The sequence below is a fragment of the Chamaea fasciata genome, unplaced genomic scaffold (genome assembly GCF_029207755.1).
Source record: "Chamaea fasciata isolate MVZ Bird 193981 ecotype frontalis unplaced genomic scaffold, bChaFas1.0.hap1 SCAF_328, whole genome shotgun sequence".
NCBI classification, from domain to species: Eukaryota; Metazoa; Chordata; class Aves; order Passeriformes; family Sylviidae; genus Chamaea; species Chamaea fasciata.
This window is the reverse complement of record NW_027094413.1, coordinates 72,215-82,065: the sequence shown is the minus strand read 5'-3', so window position 1 is coordinate 82,065 and position 9,851 is coordinate 72,215. Positions and strand designations below refer to the sequence as shown.

General features: G+C 47.6%; 2 long non-coding RNA genes across 5 annotated transcripts; both read left to right on the top strand.

The window, feature by feature from the left end:
- The first annotated feature begins 393 nt into the window (after nucleotides 1-393).
- LOC136305227 (uncharacterized) lies at nucleotides 394-3,522 on the top strand. 3 transcript variants are annotated; one of them, XR_010725170.1, is made up of 5 exons: nucleotides 394-608; nucleotides 1,734-1,909; nucleotides 2,009-2,063; nucleotides 2,154-2,196; nucleotides 2,395-3,522. It is a non-coding gene; the product is annotated as an uncharacterized lncRNA (long non-coding RNA). The 3 variants fall into 3 exon arrangements; XR_010725171.1 differs by lacking the exon at nucleotides 394-608 and adding an exon at nucleotides 733-753; XR_010725169.1 differs by lacking the exon at nucleotides 394-608 and having other exon boundaries at nucleotides 1,039-1,909.
- A 1,166-nt stretch (nucleotides 3,523-4,688) lies between these two features.
- On the top strand, nucleotides 4,689-7,419 carry LOC136305228 (uncharacterized). Of its 2 annotated transcripts, XR_010725172.1 has the most exons (5): nucleotides 4,689-4,849; nucleotides 4,934-5,012; nucleotides 5,090-6,177; nucleotides 6,792-7,014; nucleotides 7,176-7,419. It is a non-coding gene; the product is annotated as an uncharacterized lncRNA (long non-coding RNA). The 2 variants fall into 2 exon arrangements; XR_010725173.1 differs by lacking the exons at nucleotides 4,689-4,849; nucleotides 4,934-5,012; nucleotides 5,090-6,177 and adding an exon at nucleotides 6,188-6,246.
- Nucleotides 7,420-9,851: the final 2,432 nt, after the last annotated feature.

Sequence of the window (9,851 nt, the reverse complement as noted above, 5' to 3'; positions counted from 1 at the left end):
GTTATAAACAAGCCAACCCGGTTACTGAACTCCCAATGGACGTTTGGAACCCTTGCACAGAAAGACAAGTTAGTGACGATTCCAAAGGAAAAACTGTAAATGGAGGGTAACGATTGCAGGGGGATTTCCTTGGGGATTATGACCCTCACACATACGGAATTTAGGAGATGGAATCCCAGTTTCAGCCTTGGGCACGTGCAGGAGAAGAGGGGTCGTTATCCCTATCAAAGAAAGCCCGGTGCCCCAGCGCGTCAGGTGCGGACAACGAATTCTCCGGGGATGAGCACGAGTCCCCTCTTCCCGTGCCCCGACACTCGGACTGGCAGCAGCTGCAGGTGAGAGCTGTCACAGGATGGTGAGGGGACAGAGCAGCCCCAGGTGTGACCGTCAGGATGAGGAGGGCAGCAGAGCCGCCACAAGTGTAAGCTGTAAAGGATAATGAGGGGCCGGTTCTAGCCGGGGGCGGTTTAATAGAGGAGCCCGAGTTCACTTTGGCATCGGGCCGTGAGGAGCTCAGCGTGGTTTCTGCGGTGGTGGGAAAGCTTCTTACAGCGCCTGCAGGAGCACGTGGATGTGGGGGGTTTCTTTGTGCCGGGCAGCAGTAGCAGGTAAGCCATCATGGGTTTGTAGGGGAGATTTTTTTTTCTTTGCAGCTTTGTCTTACTAATTTCTCTGTGGTGCTCCCAGGAAATAAAAGGAGTTATGGAGAGAAAAGGAGTTCAAATTCATTGAAGAAACTCTTCTTCTGTGGTTGTCAGTATTCAAACTGGAGAAAACTTTTTTCCACCTGGATTTTTAATGAGTTGTGGTATTTCTATGTGGTTTTTATTAAGTATTATGCTCTTGGGTGGTGTGTAGTGTTTTGTCTGATTTTTGATGTTATGTGTAATTTGGTTTTTGAGTGAGGATGACTTTGTTGGGGGGGTTGTTTGTATTTGAGGTAGAATTAATTTAAGTAGCTTTTTTTGCTAGACTTCTGATAGGTGTTATTGGGGTTTTGTGTGTGATATGCAGGGATTCAGGTTGGGTAGGGCTATTTTTTCTGTTTAGTGGCTTTGAATGATTTATTGTGTAGCTTTATCTTGTTTGTAGATGGTGTATGGTGAGAGATATGGTTTCTTTTTCGTGTTAGGTTTTGTAGTTTACATGTCGGTCAGAGTATTTTTGAACTGAGTTTTGTTGAATTGTTTTTGGTGAGATACGGTGTTTTTTGAGGGTGTGTTTTCTAAGGTTTACAATGGTGTAATTGGCTGTAGTGTGAGATGTAAAGGAAGTTTTTATTTATTTGGTGGTGGTTTTTATTATGGTGAGTGTGTAGTATTTGTTTTGATGGGTTTGGGGTAGTGTGATGTAGCTAATTTATTAGGGTTTTCTAATATTTATAATTCAATTATTGTTTATTGTATTACAGGGATTTATTTATTTAGCTTGTTTGGTTTTAGTGTGTGTTCTATAATTATGGAAAATTTGGGAGATGCTGTTTATAGTTGAATGGATCTTTTAGTTTTAGGATTGAGGGGGTTGCAGGTATATATTTTGAAGGTTTTTTGAGGGGATTGGACATGGGGGTTATTTTTATTATATTTGGTAGTTGGACTTATAGTAATAAGAGTTGGGTTTTTTTGCTGCATTATTTTTTGTTTTTTCTTTTCTAGTACTCATGTATTTGTGTGGTCAGGGTAGTGGTGTTTCTGGTGCAGCTGTAAGCCTCCATTACTGTTTGTGTGTTTTAGGTGGTCCACTGGTATTACAGGGAGACCCCCTCACTGACCGGCCAACAGATCTGCTGAGATTGTACATCAGCATTTGGTTTTCTCTATGGTACCTGACTAAGAGACAGCAGTCTGGTGACAGCAAGGAATTCCCAGAGGTGGAGCTGGATCTCAGCAGTCAAGCTGACGTGGGCCAGGTGAGCAGTGACTGGTGGACAGAAGCAGTTGCTATTGTTCAAGTCTCACTTGCTGGTGCAACTCTAAGCATTCACTGTTCTTTTTTTTTTTTACTTTAGGTTGTCCCCTTGCCAGATGTGCTGGCCCCAGAGGCCAGATGGGTGCAGCATTAAGGTATACTTGTGGCATGCTTCAGTCAGACTGGGGAGGTTGCTGTTTCACAGTAACTCAGCATGATTTTTTGCTTCTTTTGTTTCTTTGCAGGTGCCACTGCTGTCCCAGGCGTGCTAAGGAATAGAGAGAGCCGGTGAGTTGCCCTTTAGGCAGGGTGACCCATAGGTGAGCGATGCGCTCAGCATTTACTTTTTCCTTTTGCTGGGTCCACTCCTGTCAGCCTCTGGAGCGGAGTGAAGATCTGAGGGGGAGCTGGGGCAGCGGTGCAGAGGAGCCCTGGGGATTACTCTTCTGGAGGGGGATAGTCACATTTCCTGTTTTGTGATCCTAGGTAGCGCGAGGAGGTGCGGAGACAAAGTCTGGATATGGCAGCCCCAAAGCGGATGCTGAGAACACGTCGACGTCTGCGGTGCCGACATGTTCATTTCTGTCGAGGACGGATGTTCCACTCGTGTTCCAAAAGCTAAGTGTTGGGGCTGGTGGTCAGGAGAAGGGAAAAAACCTTTTCAGTCCTGGGAGGTGATTTAAAGTTACCTTAGAGGAGAAGGCCCTAGTGGGGTGGTCCCTTCAAAAGTAAAGGGTGAGGGTTTCTCCTCAGCATCACCAGAGCCTTTGCTGGGCGGGGCAGTTCTGACCCATCTCCATGTTCTAGGGAGCTTCACATTATTGGCCTTCTTTTAGAGTCCACAGGGTTAGGCTGCAGCAGGGGATTCCTGGCCCAGGAGCGTCCTGATTAGGAGCAATGCCAGTTGCAAGGCGTAGGGTTAGTAGGGTTCAGCAGGGGGAGTTTACAGTGGCACACAGAGGCTGAAGGAGGGCTTGAGAAGTAAAGGACTCGAGGTCTAGAGAACACACAGTGAAAATCAGGGGTACAGCCTAGGATACAAGTCAGAGTACAGGCATCCCGGCCCTCACAGCGCTGCTGCCAACACTGTTTCCCTGAGAGCAGGTGCCGGCAGCAATCCTAATGCAAGACAAGGCCAGAAGTCCTGAGAGGTGCAGGCAGTAACCCTAAGCTAGGGCCAGGCAGGAAGTGACAGTGGTGGGGCAGAGTCCACAGGGTTGAGGTTCACCGGGGATGTCCACCCTGCGTTCCTGTCCTGCTCTAACCGGGGATGCTCACAGCCCTAATGGAGGCCACGGTGGGTGGGCTCGGTGCCAGTAATGCCTCTAAGGCTTTGGCGCTGCGAGCGTCGGCCTCCGAGCTCAGCTGAAGCACACACGGGGCCCGAGGACCCGGTCCTGCTTAAGAGACGGTGAGTAGCAGAGTTGCTGGTTTTTGGCTGATGTGCAGCTAAGATTATGCTTTGATATTTGGTTTTCTTTATTGTAGCTGACTAGGAGACAGCAGCCCAGTGACAGGAGGAATTTCCCTGAAGGAGAGGCGGCCTTCTTTGGGGCCCAGCGTGGATTCACCTCCCCAGACGTCTGAGAGATAAGTGGAGGGCTCGGAACTAGGGAGGGGATGAAAGCGGGGTACCAGGGCAGGGGTCACCGGGAGGGATTTTTTGAGTCGGGTTTGGAGCTGGGGATGTCCCAGATGTGACCCCTTAGGCTACATTAAGGGAAAGTCTCATTCTGAATCACAGTGCTGAGGTGTGCAGGGCAGAGCAGTCCTGGTGTGTGTTGTGTCACTTGTCTGTTGTGCACTCTGTCTGTTTGGTGTCTTGTCTTTTCCTTTAGTCCTTTCAGGGGCCTGTCAAAACCCCTGGCATCAGTCTTAGCATTTCTGATCTCTGTGCTCCTCAGCCAGGTGCCTTTGTCTCAGCTGCTCGGACACTCATCAGAATCCATCTCTCTTCACAAGCATCCAGTCCGATGCCTTTTCAGGTCTTGTTCTGAGCTGTATTGACAGCCGTGCACCGCCCTGATCCATTCCGGCGGGTTAGGTCTTGTGAGAATGCAAAGACAGGTGGAGTATTCTGACCGTAGGTTTCTCGGGCATCCATCTCTGCGTCTCTTGGGATAAGTCATCCCGATGGCATCTTGTTCCTGCAGGGTTCTCTGAGCCTGGCCAGCTCACCTTCCATCTTACCTCGGTCATCTCATTCCGAGTTCTCTGGACCCTCAGGGTCATTCTTCTTGCCCAGAGTTTTCTGTCCCTGTTGCGTCCCCTCGTTTGTCCTGTGCTGTGTCACGGGTGTTGGTGTGTGTTTGGCCGGGAGCTGCTCTGCCTTGCTGCTCAGTCTGGGTGTAGGGGTATGAGGGTAATAGTGCCGGGGGCTTGAAATTTGTGATGTGGGGTGTAGTTAGACTGTAGAGGGTATTCCTAGATTGCCACAAGATGTGTGGAGCTGTCAAGGTATCCTGCAGCACTCTGACTTTTGTCCGAACTTTCTTTCAGATGCAGAGAGATGAAATCTGTGGCAGAGCCCCCCATCCTGGGTGAGGGGCTCCCCTGAGAAGGTCAGTCCCTGTTTCTGTTTGCAGGGGAGGTGTAAATGATGGCTGTGTTACAGCTCTGTTCTTTGTCTTTATTTTTAGGTGGTAAAGCTGGATCTCAGCAGTCAAGCTGACGTGGGCGAGGTGAGCAGTGACGGGTGGACAGAAGCCGTTGCTATTGTTCAAGCCTCACTCGCTGGTGCAACTCTAAGCCTCCGTTATTGTGTGTTTTAGGGAGTCCACTCGCAGGAGGCCGAGCTCCCCTCTCACCAACCGGACGACAGACCCGGGTCACCTCACCCGTGAGCCCTCCGGGAGCATTCCAGGAGTCTGTGATGGAGCCTTGATCTTCTCCTTGTGAAGGCCCCATCCAGGTAGGCTTGGATAACGGCCGAGGAGTTGAGGTGAGTCAGGGAGGAGAAGGAGGAGGAGGGAGGGTCCCCTCAAGTTCCAGCGCTGCCACGTCACCTTGTCTGCTCTTTACCCAGGCAGACCCTGCGACGCCGGCGTTGGCCTCTGAGCGCAGCTGAAGCACGGGGCCGAGGACACAGGCAAGCTTAGGAGACAGTGAGTAGCAGAATTGTCGGGTTTTGGGTGATGGGCTGCTACGATCACGCATTCATGTTTGGTTTTCTTTGTTGTAGCTGACTAAGAGACAACAGCCCAGCGACAGCAGGAATTTTCCTGAGGCAGAGGCGGCCTTCTTTGGACCTGGCAGGGATTTGCCTCCCTGGATGCCTGAGAGATAAGTGGAGGGTGATGGCTCACAGAGGGGATGAAAGCAGGATGCCAGGGCAGGGATCACCGGGAGGGGTTTTTTAAGTCAGATTTGGAGTTGGGGGCACCAAGATGTGACCCCTTAGGCTACATGAAGGGAAAGTCTCATTTTTCATGTCAGTGCTGAGGTGTGCAGGGCAGAGCAGTCCTGGTGTGTGTTGTGTCACTTGTCTGTTGTGCACTCTGTCTGTTTGGTGTCTTGTCTTTTCCTTTAGTCCTTTCAGGGGCCTGTCAAAACCCCTGGCATCAGTCTTAGCATTTCTGATCTCTGTGCTCCTCAGCCCGGTGCCTTTGTCTCAGCTGCTCGGACACTCATCAGAATCCATCTCTCTTCACAAGCATCCAGTCCGATGCCTTTTCAGGTCTTGTTCTGAGCTGTACTGACAGCCGTGCACCGCCCTGATCCATTCCGGCGGGTTAGGTCTTGTGAGAATGCAAAGACAGGTCAAGGATTCTGACCGTAGGATTCTCAGGCATCCATCTCTGTGTTTCTTGGGATAAGTCATCCCGATGGCATCTTGTTCCTGCAGGGTTCTCTGAGCCTGGCCAGCTCACCTTCCGTCTCACCTCGGTCATCTCATTCCGAGTTCTCTGGACCCTCAGGGTCATTCTTCTTGCCCAGAGTTTTCTGTCCCTGTTGCGTCCCCTCGTTTGTCCTGTGCTGTGTCACGGGTGTTGGTGTGTGTTTGGCCCGGAGCTGCTCTGCCTTGCTGCTCAGTCTGGGTGTAGGGGGTAATAGGACGAGTCCCAGGGACTTTAAAATTTGTGATGTGGGGTGTGGTTAGACTGTAGAGGGTATTCCTAGATTGCCACAAGATGTGTGGAGCTGTCAAGGTATCCTGCAGCACTCTGACTGTTGTCCTGACTTTGTTTCAGATGCAGAGGGATGAAATCCGTGGCAGAGCCCCCCATCCTGGGTGAGGGGCTCCCCTGAGAAGATCGATCGCTATTCAAGGTGAGAGTCACACATTTCACATTTATTGGCACTCCAGTGCAGGCCACCTGCGTTTACAGCTTCAAACAAGTGAGTCCCTTGGTAACCCCCCTGGGCAGCAGCTGGAGCCTGCTCCGGGCTGGGCTGAGGGAGCAAACACTTGTGGCTGACACAGCTCCACACTGAGGGTACTTGGGAAAACACCTGCCTTGTCCTGGATTTTTTTTTTTTTTTGAGCTTTTGACAAGGTTTTAATCATCACCTTGGTAAAAATAAATGGTAAGGACTGAAAACATGAGAGGCTGGCAGGTTATGCTCATGAATGAGAACTTTTTTTTTGAATAACTGTGCGGCCTATATCCTATTTTTGAGACTCTCTTTTTTGGCTGACTTTACTGTAAAAAATCTAATTTCAATTTAGCTGCCTCAATAATGAATTTATGGTACAAATATGTTCTAGCGGCAGGAGCTTAAAGTAGTAACACCAACATGCCACCTCTGGAATAAAGTCCTGTGTCTCCTCAGACCTACTGGTTTGCAGTAGAGTTTGGGCACCTTTCGCTGCAGCTGTGGTTCTTAATAACTGGAAGTCCAGGGATTGCTGCGTGATTTCCATAAGTTCTCCTATTTTGTAGGAGCTGCACGGTGAGGTCAGCATTCTGAGGGAGGCCCTGGCACAGCTGCCAAGGGCAAGGAACGTGGAGCATCCCGGGGCTTCTCCCGCCCGAGTTTCTCCCGGAGCGTGCTGCGTGTCGTGCCGGATGTTTAACCCGGGTTTGGGGTGTTCTCCTGCAGTCCCAGCTCTAACTGCTGCCCCCGAGCCCCGGCCTTGCTCTGTCCCAGCACTGAACCTGGCAGGTGGGTGTGCTTTTCCAGCCCTTTAATCCCACGGGCAATCCCAGATTCCCGGAGCTCCCCGAGGCACAGCCTGGCCTCCCTCGCTGGGAGCTGCATTTCAGTCTGCCTGGACCAAGGCCATCCTGTTTGAGACTTTATTCCTGTTGCTTTTCCTCTTGCAGGTTGTGGGCAAAAAGGAGAGAGCCAGTAGGAAGTGAAGCCACTGGAAGGCCTTATCCCAGTCCAAGGTTCCCACTTTTCTTTCTGACTCCTGGATAATTGCCTGGCCATAACTGGACAGAGACTGTCAGTTTGATTTCCTGCCTTTTCCAATAAATCCTTGCTTTCAGCTGGAGTGTATTCCTGGTGTCATCCCCCTCCTCGTCCGTGGATGTGTAAATAAAATTCCTGACTTGCCGAGTCCAATTTTGTTATTGCAGGAAGTGTGGTGCTTTTGTTCCACTGAAACTTCCCAACTCTGCTGAGAGTTTCCGATGTCAAATACAAGTAAGATTCGAGTTTCTTTGCATTGTTACTCCCACAAAACACAGATCATTCTTGGATAGGAGTAGCTGGACCTGTTGAATTTCCACTTCCCTTTAAAATTAGAGCAGAGGAAGCAGATTTAAATTTGTTGTTCCATGAACTTCCACCAACTTGATGACTGTTCCAAAAGTTTGCAGTGTTAGAAATGCCTAAGCTTGTTTTCCAGGCAAGCTGGGATTTAGATGTTATTTCTTCCTTTTATTTGATGTTTTTTCTCTCTCTGATTCTAGTAAGAGAATATATTTTTTTTTCCAGTTTTCCATCCTAATTGGAGTTTTTGTACCTTGTAGGGCACATTTCCAAGGAAATTTACCAAATTCATGTTGGTAAAGCAGGAGCTATTCAGCACCATGCTGCCACTTTTTTCCTTTCAACCCCTTAACAGGTCTCATTCTACCCATACACAGTATTACCAGCAATAACTTGGTGTCGAGTTGTATTTCAGAGGTAGCAATAAAACAAAGTTGACATTTTATTTTGTGCCTCTCTGAACCTCTTTGTTTATTAACAAAGAACTCCAAAACAAAGCAAACAGAAAAACAAAAACCAAAACAAAAGCCCCTACAAACACTGCCCCCCAAGAAAAAACAATGACAGAGAAAACATACCAACATTATTAAATAAAAATTAAATCTTTACCCCTTAGAAAACGAGGCTAATTTAATTTTAATTCATTGTGGTTCTGATGTGTTAGGTAAATGAATTCATATAGTTTAAAAAATAAACAAATCAACACAAATTAAATAAATACAAAAATAGAAAAATATAAGTAACAAAAATAGAAATATAAAATACAGTTTTAAGGGGTGAGAAAATCTCTAGAAAAGCTAAAGCTTTTACAGTATCCCCTAAATAGGTGGTACTCTCTTAACTGCTGCAGAGCGTTGAAACAAGCCTAGAGAAGCTGCAGTGTGCACCAAAAGCAGCTGCTGCTATAGGAAACCGGTGTTGTTTTAAGACCTCCCCCTCCCAAGTTCCTTGCACTTTGTGTTCACAGAGAAGTCACACGAGTCCTGATATATTTTTCCTTTCTTCAAGGATGATGACAACAAGAAAAGTCAACTCTTTAATTTTTGCTTATCCCTAGCAAGCAAAGCCCGGTGCCCCAGTGTGTCGGTGCAAACAGTGAAATGTCTGCAGCAAGTTCCCTCTGCCCCGCCCTCACCCTCGGGCTGGCAGCAGCTGCAGGCGTGAGCTGTTAGGATAACGAGGGGACAGAGCAGCCGCAGGCGTGAGCTGTTAAGGATAATGAGGGGCAGGTGGCTCCTGCCCGAGCTGCTTACGCGGGGAGCCTCAGCTCACTCTAGCGTGGAGCTGCCGGAGGGAGCAGCTTCTGCGAGGCTCTCTGGAGTGTCTTACGGGATGATGGCGAGCTCGTCTTACAGAGTTTGGGGGAACCCTCGGATATGGAGTATTGCTTCAGGAGATGCCGAGGGACAAACCTTTGTGCCGGGCAGCAGGAGCAGGTGAGCCGGTGTGGATTTGTAGGGGGGACTTTTCTCCTTTTCCCTTTCAATTTTGTCTTCCCAATCCTTCCCTGGCGTCCCTAGAAAAAAAAAAAGGGGGGTTTTGAGGACAAAAGAGTTTAAATTGAGGAAAGAAACTCCTTTTATTGTCTGTGTTCAAACTGGGGGAATCCCCCTTCACCTGGGATTTTAATAAATAGTGGTACTTCTATGCGGTGCTTGTATTACTTTATTACTTATATGGTGCTTTTATTCAATATTGCATTCTTTGGTGGTACATAGTGTTTCATGTTATTTTTTGGTATTATTTATTGCCTGTAATTTGGTTTTTGAGGGAAGGTAACTGTATGGATGGGTTTGTTTGTATTTGAGGTAGAATTAATTTAAGTAGCTTTTTTTTTTTTTTTTTTTTAAATAGGCTTCTGATACGTGCGATTGGGGTTTTGTTTTTGTTTATTGTATGTAGGGATTCAGATTACCTAGGGCCAGCCTGGCCGGTGGAGGTTTTGTTAGATGCAATTTTAATATTTTTAAAAGTTTTTTTCTGTTTAGTTGTTTTAAGGTGGTTTTCAATAATTTTTTGTGTAGTTTTATTTTGTTTGTAGATGGTGTATGCTAAGGGATACGGTCTATTTATTTCATGGTAGGTTTCTTAGTTTACATGTCGATCAGATTGTTTTAGAACTGAGTTTTATTGTTGAAATATTTTTTTTTTGGTGAGATATTGTATTTTTAAAGGAAATGTTTTCTAAGGTTTACAATGGTGGAAGTGGCTGTAGTGTGAGGTATAGGGGAGGTTATTTATTTAGCGGTGGCTTTTATCATGGTGAGTATGTAGTGTTTGTT